Below are 12364 nucleotides of genomic sequence, written 5' to 3' on the forward strand. Positions count from 1 at the left end.
ACGTTATGCACATGTACCCTAGAACTTAAAGTATAATAAAAATAAAAAAAAAATAAAAAAAAAGAATATTTCTCATTTTATTTATGTTTCTTATTTTGGACATTTGGATGACAGCTTTCTTAGTCCTTTAAGGCTGCTATAATAAATACCTTAGACTGGGTAATTTATAACAATGGAAATTTATTGCTCATAGTTCTAGAGGCTGGGAAATCCAGGATAAAGGCTCCAACAGATTGGGGGTACTGGTGAGGGCCTAGTCTCTGCTTCAAAGATGGCAGACACCTTCTTGCTCTATCCTCACGTGGTGGAAGGGGAGAACAAACTCCCTCAAACCGCTTCTATAAGGGCATAATCCCCATTCATGAGAGCTTTGGCCTCATGACTTATTCACCTCCCAAATGTCTATCTCTTAATGCCATTGTACTGGCATTCAGTTTCAATATATAAATTTTGTGGGGATACAAACATTCAGAACATATTAGGAGGTAATGAGTTTTTATGTTACCAACAATGTTGTGATAAGCATCCTTGTACTTGCCTCTTGGGACCTGTGTCTATAGGTATGCTGAGTTGTAGAATGTGGCACCCAGAACTCTAAGAAGGTTCCTACAATTCCTTGTGCTCTAGTGTACACAGCCTACGTCAACCTCCCCGCTTTAGGGTGGTTGAGACTGTGACTATAAAGGATTTCACTCCCATGGTTAGAATATACTATAAGACAAAGATGAAATGAGTTTCAGATGTAATTAACCAAAATTAGTTGACTTTGACTTAATCAAGAGACATTATTCTGGGTGGACCTGACTTAATCAGGAAAGTTCTTACAAGGAACTGGACCCTTCTTAAGAAAAGAGATCAGAAGCATGAGGGAGATTTTCCATGCTGGCCTTTAAGAAGCAAATTACCTCATTAACTGCTTATGGAGGGAGCTGTGTGGCAAAGACCTGAGAGCGGTCTCTAGAAGCCGAGAGTGGTTCTTGTTCAACAACCAACAAGAAAATAAGAACTCAGTCGTACAACTGCAAGGAATTCAATATTGTCAACAACCAGTTATCTTAAAGGTGATCTTGAAACCTTAGATCTAATCTACTTTCTGTCACTACGGGTTGGATTTTATTTGCCAGAATTTGTATAATAGAACTTTACAATCTGTACTCTTTTTTCTCTGTCTGTTTTCATTCACCATAGTTATTTTATGAGTCATCCGTGTTGCATGTATTAATAGTTTATTACTTTTATTGTGTAGTAGTATTCTAGTTTTTCTGTCCTTGTGAATATTTGATTTGGTCAGTCTTTTAAATTGTAACCATTTTAATAGGTATGTAGTAGCATCTCAATGTGATTAATTTTTATTTTGTTAGTGACAAATGATGCTGAATATCTTTTTATGTGCTTATTTGCTATCTATATATGTTTGCTGATGAAGTGTCCACTTAAATCTTTTGTCCTTTTTATAAATGATTTTTTCAAATTAAGTTTTGAGAGTTATTTACATTTTGTAGATACACATCCTTTGTCAGATAAGCAATTTGCAAGTCATTTTGTATGTGATTTACAAACATTATCTTTTGGTCTGTGGCTTGTCTTTTTACTTTCTTAATAGTGTTTTTTGAAGAGGGTAAGTTTTAAATTTTCATAAAATCCAACGTACCACTTTTTGTTTTACGGATTTTGGCTTTGGTATTGTATTTAGGAATTCTTTTCTAAAATACCATCATAAAATTTTCTTTTATGTTTTCTTCTTGAAGTTCTATAGCTTTCAGTTTAACATTTAGGTATATTATTCATTTTGAGTTACTTTTTCAATATTGTGGATAGGAGTACTTACTTGGTATATGGATATTCAATTGTTCTAGCAGCATTTTTTGAAAAGACTATTCTCAAGTGAAAATTGTTTTACACCTTGGTTAAAAATCAATTGCTCATGTGTGTATCGATCTATTTCTTGACCCTCCATTCTTTTCCATTGTTCGAGTAACCTGTCTTCGTGTCGGTATCATACTGTCTTGATTACTATATTTTTTATAATAAGTCTTGATATTGCAATGTCACTTCTCACTTTGGCAAGTCTCTGAAGTTCTCTTACTTGATAATGCTTGCTTCCATTTGGCTGGCTCTGGTCCCAAAGGTGGGATGATTGCAACTCACGATTTTTTAAGATTCTGATATCAAAATGATAGACCAGAGGATCAACAGCCCTTAGATAGCAATATTCCTCAAAGTGTGGCCTGAGGACCATTCACATCAGACACAACTTTGAAGTTTGTGTGTATGATATTACCATTTACATTCCTGTATGTTTATGCCTGATCTATTAAATCAGAATCTTTAGATATGGGGCTCATAAATCTTCACATTTAGTAAGTTTTCTGAGTGATTCTTACGGACAAAAAAGTTGAAGAATTGCTTATGCAACAGTGCTGGGAAAAAAAAACCCTTTCTTGTGCATTTTTCACATTTGTCACACAGATGAGTAAAGCAGTAAAATGGATGTACTTAGTTAGGTGGAAATAAAGAAAGCTTTAATTTACCTGTTCATTTACCTCCCTCACTTTTTTATTCAAACGTTTATTTACTATTCATAGATGACAAAGGATAAAGTAGAAAATGTAAAATGTAAAATGCAAAACACAACTTGAAGAATTCGTGGAATCTATTTTCAAAGACAGGATATGTTTCTCAAGTATTATTTATGGCTGTCCAATGATGACTCAATGCTCCCTGCAATCAGGAAACAGAGGAACATTGTGCTGGAAGAACTGCCCACAAGCATCCCCACCCCCAGACTTTTTGCAGATTTCTTTTAAACAATCCCAGAGCAAAACAAAGCTAACTTATCCTTAAACCTGTTTAGGATGGGAAATTTTGTGGCCTCCTTCAAACATTAGTTCTAGTGCTGAATAATACCACTTCCTTTAATATAAGTTCCTGAGTTAAAACAGATACAGTTTCTTTATCATGGAAAATTCAAGGAGGTGGGAGGTGGGGAGTGCTGTAGAGCCCACCCTGCCCTGAGAAATATGAGAACTATTAAGAGGCTGATCAAGCTGGGTCACCTTGTTTTCACTTTTGGTCTCTTTTAGTGGTATGTCCACATCATAATGTTTTCTTTGGTTCCCTGTAACTCCCAATCTCTGCTAAGGAAATAGTCTTGAAAACTCATTCACATCAATGGCAAATGATAGATAAATGCACAATATCTCACACTGTAGAACTGAAGTGTGGTACTTCAGATACTGTCAGTGGCAGTGAATCTGTACAGGTCTGCAATCACCTCAGTTCTTGCCTCCTCAGAAGAAAGAATTTGACCGAGGGCCATAAGACAGAGTGAGGGATGGAGGCAAGTTTTAGAGCAGAAGGGCAAGTTTATTAAAAGGCTTTAGAACAAGAATGTGTGAAAGGAAAATAAATCTTGGGGCTCCCAAATCACTAAACTAAAGGGAAAAATCAAGCTGGGAACTGCTTGGGGCCAACCTGCCTCCCATTCTATACAAAGTCACCCCTCTACTCACTGAGATAAATGTACATCTGATTGCCTCCTTTGGAAAGGCTAGTCAGAAACTCAAAAGAATGCAACAATTTTCTCTTACCTGCCTGTGACCTGGAAGCCCCCTCCCGCTTCAAGTAGTCCCAACTTTGTGTCGAGTTGTCCCGCCTTTTCTGGATAGAACCAATATTCATCTTACATATGTTGATTGATGTCTCATGTCTCTCCCTAAAATGTATAAAAACAAAACTGTACTCTGACCCCGTTGGGCACTTGTCATCAGGACCTCCTGAGGCTGTGTAACGGGCGCACATCCCCAACTTTGGCAAAATAAACTTTCTAAATTAACTGAGACCTGTCTCAGGTACTCGGGGGTTCACAAATGAAAGGAAGTAAATTGCACTTGGAAGAGGGCCAGTCAGGCAACTTGAAAGATCAAGTGCCCAGGTTGACTTTACCTTAGGGTTTGGCATGCTTCCGGGTCTTGTGTTACTTCTCCCGATTCTTCCCTTGGGATGGGCTGTCCTCATGCACAGTGGCCTGCTAGTGCTTGGCAGTGGGGGGGCATATGCACAGTAGTTTACGGGAGTTGTATGCATGTTCTCTTGAGGCTTTTTTTCCCACTTACCAGTCAAGTGCTCCTGTAAGGTCATATATCAGTTAAACTCTACCATTTTGCCTTAGTGCACATGCTTGAGCCCACTCACCCAACTCCTGAGGTCTTATTGGAAAGCTGATCAACAGTTTCAGGTTTTTCTTTTTTCTTTTCCTCTTTCTTTCTTTCTTTCTTTCTTTCTTTCTTTCTTTCTTTCTTTCTTTCTTTCTTTCTTTTTTATTATTATTAGATGAAGTTTCGCACTTGTACAGGCTGGAGTGCAACGGTGCAATCTTGGCTCACTGGAACCTCCACCTCCTGGGTTCAAGCGATTCTCCTGCCTCAGCCTCCCAAGTAGCTGGGATTACAGGCATGCACCACCACGCCTGCCTAATTTTGTATTTTTAGTAGAGACAGTGTTTCTCCATGTTGGCCAGGCTGGTCTAGAACTCATGACCTCAGGTGATCCACCTGCCTCAGTCTCCCAAAGTGTTGGGATTACAGGTGTAAGCCACGATGCCTGGCCTCAGGTTTTTCTATCTATTGGGGGACTGCTTTTCCCTCGCACTGGCTGAGACTAATTCTTATTTTAGAGAGACAGCTTAGCAACTGCCTGACCGTCACCTGTTGGTTGACTGACATTCCTGGTGCAGGGCAGGGGGGTCCTCTCCTGCCCTGTCCATGTTTGATTAGCAAACTACTGTGACAATATCAGAGCTGCGTAAGATAGATACTTTGGTGGATCCTTTCCCGTGTTTCTGAAATTAGTTGCAAAAGACATTTTGTTATTCTGCTTTCTTGTTAGACAGTCTTGCAGACTGTATGATATAAGCTCTCAAAAGGGTCGATAATTAAGTTTAGTCACAAAAAAATGGCTCTGTATTAGAGAATAGACATCACGTCTGTTAGGTTTGCAAGATAGAGAACTTAGAGATCAAGAGAAACTTTACGCTCAGAGAATAACTGAGCATGTCAAAAGTTGGGAGGGGCCTTAATATCCAATCATGCAAAGAAATTATATGAGAAATGCATTGTTAGACAATTTCATTGTGAACATTGTAGAGTGTACTGACACAAACCTAGACTGTATAGACTGCTTCATACTGAGGCTATATAACATACAGCCTATTGGTCCTAAGCTACAAGCCTATATAGCATGTTACTGTACTAAATACTGTAGGCAATTGTAACACAATGGTAAGTATTTGTGTGCCTAAACACATACAAACCTAGAAAAGGACCAGTTAAAAGATGGTATATTGGCCAGGCGTGATGGCCCACACCTGCATCCCAGCACTTTGGGAGGCCAAGGTGGGAAGATAGTTTGAGGTCAGGAGTTTGAGACCAGCCTGGACAACATAGTGGGACTGTGTCTCTACAAAATGTAATTCAAAAAAAAAATTTTTTTTAGCTGGGCATGGTGGCATGTACCTGTAGTCTTAGCTACTTGGAAGGCTGAGACAGGAGGATTACTTGAGCTCAGGAATGCAAGGCTGCAGTGAGTTATAATTGCATCACTGCATTCCAGCCTGGGCAACAGAGCTAGACTTTGTCTAAACAAAACAAAACAAACAAACAAAAAACTAGAAGGCAATATGAAAAACAAAATATGATACATCTGTATGGGGCATTTACCATGAATGGAGTTGGTGGAACTGGAAGTTGCTCTGGGTGAATCAGTGACTGGTGAGTAAATGTGAAAGCCTAGGGCATTACTAAACACTACTGTGGGCTTTATAAACACTGTACACTCAGGTGACACTAAATTTACAAAATTCTTTTTTAATAATACATGAACCTTTGCTTACTGTGACTTTTAAACTTTATCAACTTTTAATGTTTTTAAAACATTTTGACTCTGGTAATAACACTTAGTTTAAAACACAAACACATTATACAGCTGTACACAAATATTTCCTGGCTGGGCGCAGTGCCTCACGCCTGTAATCCCAGCCCTTTGGGATGCTGAGGTGGGTGGATCACTGGAGGCTAGGAGTTCCATACCAGCCTGGCAAACGTAGTGAAACCCTGTCTGTACTAAAAATACAAAAAATTAGCTGGGCATGGTGGCACGCGCCTGTAATCCCAGTCACTCTGGAGGCTGAGGCATGAGAATCGCTTGAACCCAGGAGGTGGAGGTTGCAGTGAACTGAGATTTCACCACTGCACTCCAGCCTGGGCAACAGAACCAGACTCTGTCTCACAAAAAAAGAATTTCTTTGTATCCTTATTTTTTAAGCCTTTTTTCTATTTTCAAAGATTTTTTTTTTGTTTACTTTTTAAACTTTTTTTTGTTGTTAAAAACTAAGACACAAATACACATATCAACCTAGGAGTACACAGGGTCAGGATCCTGAATATCACTATCTTTCACTTCCATGTCTTATTCCACTGGAAGATTTTCAGGGACAATAACATGCATGGAGCTGTCATCCCTTGTAAAAAAATGCCTTCTTCTGGAACACCTCTGAAGGACCTGCCTGAGGCTCTTTTACAGTTACCTTTTTAAAAAATAAGTAGTAGGAGTACACGCTAAAATAACGATGAAAAGTGTGGTACAGTAAACACATAAACCAGTAACACAGTTGCTTATCATCGTTATCAAGTATTATGTACTAACCTATATTTTTGACTGACAGCACAGCACATTTGTTTACACCAGCATCACCATGATAACAGAAATGTTTCAGCTCCATTATGATCTTACGGGATTACTATTATAAAAGTGGTCTGTTGTTGACCAAAATGTCATTATGGGTGCATGACTGAACTGGCCTCATTACATAGATGAGGAAGCTGGGTTCCAGGGAGGTAAAGTGATGCATTCTAAGTCACATAGATGACTAGGGACTATCTGTAATGTGGAAATCAGATACAGCAGCCTCTACATTATTTTGGTAACATAATTATCATGGGCTTACTAATAACCCAAAGCAAGTAAAGAGCATGCTAAATACCTTCTTGTTTCATAATCATGGCAAGAGCTCTGCAGTACAAATGCAAGATAATGTCCTCTGAGTCCAGTCCTTTGTGGGAAGAGGCAGAGTATAAATAAATAAGCAAGTAAGCAAGTAACCTCCAACTTACACTCCCAACAATGAAGAGTTTTAATTTTTTTTTTAATGAGTGCATCCATAGGGGTATGTATGTATATTAGCTTATATCGTGTACTGACTAGAAAATGATCCATGAGATCTCGGAAGGCCCATTCCCTTGATTAGTGGTAAGTTAGGTTAGTTAATTAAGGTTACTTTAATACTAATTAGTCAGGGCTTTAATTATGCTTTCAGAACAGGAACACAGGACTCATATGGTTCTTAGTGACCCAGTTAACTAAAGTGATAGGATTTTTGTCTTTCATCTAATAATGATTCGTGATAAGGAACAGACGGAGAAAAGCTGATCCTAATGGGATTATGGGAGAATTCTTTAACCAGAGTCAACTAGAGAGCAGCAGAAGGTCTGAGATTAAAAAAGCATCCTCTGTAGCTTCTGGAATAGCTCTGCAGGGAGAACAGCCAAGGGGTTGAAGCATGGCTGACTTTGTCACGAAGAGCTCCCAAAAATTGGCCCCAAACTAGTAAGTCAATGGATTGTAGAGTATAAGCAATAAATGACGGTTTTAATTGCAGAAGGGGTGTCATGACAAACAGAAAACTAAGCAGAAAAAGCCTTTCCCAACCATGGTAGTGGGCTTTACTTACTGAGTGCCCTTTGTATGCCAGACCATAAGACTTGCTGGAACTGTGGAAATGAGCGTGTCAGGATTCCACTTCTCAAGGCAGAGATAGCCTGGTGGGATGGACAGATTTGCAGACAGATAAACTATGCTGCAACACGCTAAATGTGCTATTGGCAAATCTGTCCCTCCCACCCAGACTGTAAACAGACTGGAATGCATCCAATTTTCCATCAAATTCAGCATGAAAATGTGGTTAACTTCTTGCCAGTCCCAGTACGGTCTTCTGGTAGCTGTAGCCTCTTGTATTCTGGGATAATGTGGTGATAACAATGTCCTCTAACTTGTTTAGGAAGACTTTTTGAATTCGGTGCCCTTTAGAGATGACAATAAGCAATGTGACAACTCAAGACTGACTCGAAGAACTAAATTTGCAGCAAGTCATTGGATCTGTACATGTTTGTGGTTTCAATGGATTATATCTATTTTCCATATTTGCAGAATACTTTGTAATCCCCATCCAGTAAAGCCATTTCCCTCTACCATAGAAATGGTAGCAGGATAATCTATGAAAATATTAATTTGTGCTGTAACATCCTTTCTTTTGCATGTATTTTCCTTCCTATATACCAAGTCTTTGTGATTCCCTGTCTGGGGGGTCTTTTGTACCATGGGCCATAAAAACAAACTAGTTTTGTTTTTTAAAGCCCAACCTCAATATTGTACTGGATCTTTGCTGGAAGGAGCCATTATGCAGGCAAAGTTAAGGCTGAAGCTTGGAGGTTGAAACACCATTATGGAGAGGGGTGGGGGCAAAGGGGAGGCCAGCCCTGGGCTTTACAGTTTCTAAAAGAATTGCACATTTTATCTACTTGGGGTGGCTGTGGAATCTCTGATGAGACCTGTGGTGCAAGTGGAAATTTTGGATACTTTGATCCTGACAAAGACATATTGGAGTCCCTGCTCTCAAAGAGACCCTGCTGGCTTGAATAATGAGCATACAGGCAATGAACTTCACGAACAGGAAACCAGAAGGCCCTTCCCAGGCAGTGGGCTTGGCTCTGCGGATCTCAGAGTCTGTGTAGCAGATCCTAGAGTCTGTGTAGCAAACTCAGTGATAACAAAGATTGAATTTCTTGCCAGCTTTTTGGAATAGGAACTCAAAACAGATAGAATTTGTTTTAGAAAATTATAAGTAACGTTGACATTAATCCTGTGTTGTGGCTTACAAATTCTTACACATTACCCCACTCATATTCCATAATAAGCAAATGAATTCTTTGCTCCTGAATCAGGGACATATGTTCTCAGCAGTCTCATTTCTGCGTTCTTAGGACCCTTGATACCTACTGCACAAAGCTCCCCTCCATTACCACCGGAAAACTCCCCTTTAGAATCTACGTATCTGACTAGAAAGAAGCTTAGACTAGTATTAGTTATAATGTGAACTCATTTCACATGAACTCGGAACATTCATGAATTCAAATCTATCTGCTAGTATTCTTTGATACAACCACAGCTTTTATCTGGTACTCAACCCCGGGAGTAGTTTGTATTAGTGCTGGAGCAAAACCAGTCTTCTTTGGACTTATTGAGAAATTTGTATCTGTATAGGGTTGATATACAAAGTATTCTGCTTCAGATGGACAATTTGGAAGATTTTCAAGGATAATTTTTGATTACTAAAATTTTGCCTTCCTTTTTTTTTTATTCTAGAAACTAGGTTGGCACAAAAGTAATTGCAGTTTTTGGTATTACTTTTAATTGCTTATTGTCCAGTTCCACATTAAAAGTAATGGCAAAAACTGCAATCAGTTCTGCAGCAACCTAGTAGCTAGCTAATATGACACTTGGTCATTTTACACATATCTTTCTCGAATCACACAAATATTACTCATTAGATAAATAAATTCTAGTTTTTTCAACTCTATCCCGATGATATTACTGTAATCACAAAAGGAGATGCCACAGAAGTCTGAAGGTGAACGGGAAGGCAGATGACAGCAGCATCTTTAAGGAAAGGCATGGAGGATATTTAGGAGTTATCAAATCACAGGTTAGAGAAGTTATAGGAAGACAAAAGATAAGTGCGGATTTTTTTTTTTTTTTTTTTTTTTTTTTTTTTTTTTTTGGCTTTAGATCTCTGTTATTTAAGCTCGGTGCCTCATACAGTTCACGCCTTAAGCCTCTCTAAAATCATTAACATTATCTTGCAAATAACACTCTATGAGGTTGTGAAACCTGTTTGCTTCCCCAGATCTCCCTCACTTATTTCTGGAACTGTTTCCATTACTGATATTCTGATAGCTTCTGAATGTAACTCTGCAGCCATGACCTCTCTCCCGACCTCCAGACTGTTTTTCAATCCAATTGCCTACCTGACATCTTCTCTGAATTTCTAAAAGGTCACAAAATAAATAGCCCTCTCCCCGAATCTATTCCCAGTTCTCTCCCCTTTTCAATAATTAGCCAGTTCTCTAAGAGTTGCTTCAGCTAGAAATCATGCAGTGTTTTGTTTGTTTGTTTGTTCGTTTGTTTTTGTTTCTTTTCTTTTTTTTCTCTTTTGAGGTGGAGTCTGTCACCCCAGCTGGAGTGCAATGGCACGATCTTGGCTCACTGCACCCTCCGCCTCCCAGTTCAAATGATTATCCTGCCTCAACCTCCCGAGTAGCTGGGATTACAGGTGCCAGCCACCACGCCTGGCTAAGTTTTGTATATTTAGTAGAGACGGGGTTTCACTATGTTGGCCAGACTGGTCTCAAACACCTGATCTCAAGTGATGTACCCACCTTGGCCTACCAAAGTGCTGAGATTACAGGTGTGAGCCACCGTGCCTGGTCCCATGAAGTGTTTTTACCACTGTTTTTTTCTCCACTCAACATCCAACATGTCAGCAAATCCTGTCTACTGTATCTGCAAAGTATGTCCTAAGTCAGCTAAGTATTTTTCTGTTTCCAGTGCTGCTATCTTCGTCTCAGCACCCACCATCATTTTCCTGAAATACTGCCATGGTCTCTAGACCGATCTCTCCACTTCCCCTTCTGCTGCCACTTCCTTCCACATTCCAGGCTTTACAGAGCAACTATGGTGAAGCCACAAAAACAAAATTCAGATCATGGCAATTCCTAGCTAAAACCTTCTAGAAGTTTCCTATTGCACATAGAATAATGTCCAAATGCCTGACGTGGTTTACCAGTTTCTCCATGACTCAATGCCTACTCATCTTCATGAATCACCTTCTGCCACTCTTTCACTTGCTCACACACTGCGGTTTCCCCTGTGACCTTCTCTTGGGTCTTTGAAATGCCAAGCTTATTATGATCTTCAGGCCTGTGCCCTTGCTGCTAATGCTACCTGGAATGTTCTTCCTTCAGGATCTTCACAAGGCTGATTGTTTTTTGCTTTTCAAGTCTCAGCTCTAGTGGCGTCTTCTTGGTGAGACCTACACTGACTCCAGCTCTCAATTGCATCAACGTGTTTAATTTTTTATTAAACTCATTTTATTAAACTAAAATGCCCTTTGGCTTTTATTTGTGGGCTGGTTTATGATCTACTTTCACCTTCCTGTGTCTGTCTTATTCTCTGCCACGTCCTTGGCACCTGATAGGATGTATTCACAGAGTAGACCCTCATGAACAAGTGGTAAATGAATGGATGAAGGTCTCTAAGGTATATTCCATTTGGGTTCATTAATATGGTTTTTTGACCTAAAATGTGGCAATCCCCACATTTTTTTTTATCTTGCTTTATTTCCCTTTTGGGATACCTGCTGCTAAAACCTCCTCTTGTCCCATAGCCACAGGGATGAGTTTCTGCAGCCTAACTAACCCTTCTTCCCTCCTCACTTCCCCCACAGAGGGGCAGACAATGAACATTTTTAGCATGACCATTTCTAAAGCTGCATCAAGCTTTCTCGAGCTAGTTCAATGAATCCAAACAGTAATGGAACTACTTTTATATGAACCTAAGGAAAGTGCCTTTTGCTTTTCATGGCTGTGCCCAATCTGTGCTCCTGGTTTTAGTGGCCCACTGAGCTCTCAATGAGATAGTTTTTGAGTATATATATATTTTGCAGTCCTCTTTCCCAAGGATTCAGATAGGAGTTTAGGGCTATTGTGGACCAGGGGAAATATTTGAGAAACAGACTCCATTTGTTCATAAAACATTGCTTCTCACGAAACTGGTTCTGGTCAGTGTCTGGACCTGATACTTTCAAGGCCCCTGGTTCCTAGTGCAAATAGCTTCTACAGATCTTTCCTCTCCAGGCTGCCAGCCTTGCCTGGATATAACTGGATCCCACCATGAACACAGCTTAAGCTCCAGCTGCTATCCCCAGTCCAACGCCAAAGTGATATTATAATCCTGACACAGGACTGATTAACCGTGCCTAAGTGGTTAGGAAGGGATTCATGGAGGAGAGAATATTTAAGCTCATTTCACAGGGTATCCTGAAGAATTTAGGGCAGAGAGGGAAGTGAAAGCAAAAAAAAAAAAATGATGTATATATGCAAAGACATAGAATTATACAATCAGGTTCTTAAGAGGAATTTAGTAGTGTTAGAGTAGAAGAGGAGGGAGAATGAGAAGAGACGGGGCTGGTAAG

The 12364-nt window shown here is 39.6% G+C and overlaps 1 pseudogene; it reads right to left on the reverse strand.

The window, feature by feature from the left end:
* Positions 1-11651, reverse strand: part of LOC108521379 (secretory carrier-associated membrane protein 1-like) — a 29376-nt pseudogene extending 17725 nt beyond the window's left edge.
* Between the last annotated feature and the right edge of the window lie 713 nt (positions 11652-12364).

Source organism: Rhinopithecus bieti, unplaced genomic scaffold, assembly GCF_001698545.2.
Source record: "Rhinopithecus bieti isolate Rb0 unplaced genomic scaffold, ASM169854v2 scaffold_60893, whole genome shotgun sequence".
In the NCBI taxonomy this organism is placed as follows: Eukaryota; Metazoa; Chordata; class Mammalia; order Primates; family Cercopithecidae; genus Rhinopithecus; species Rhinopithecus bieti.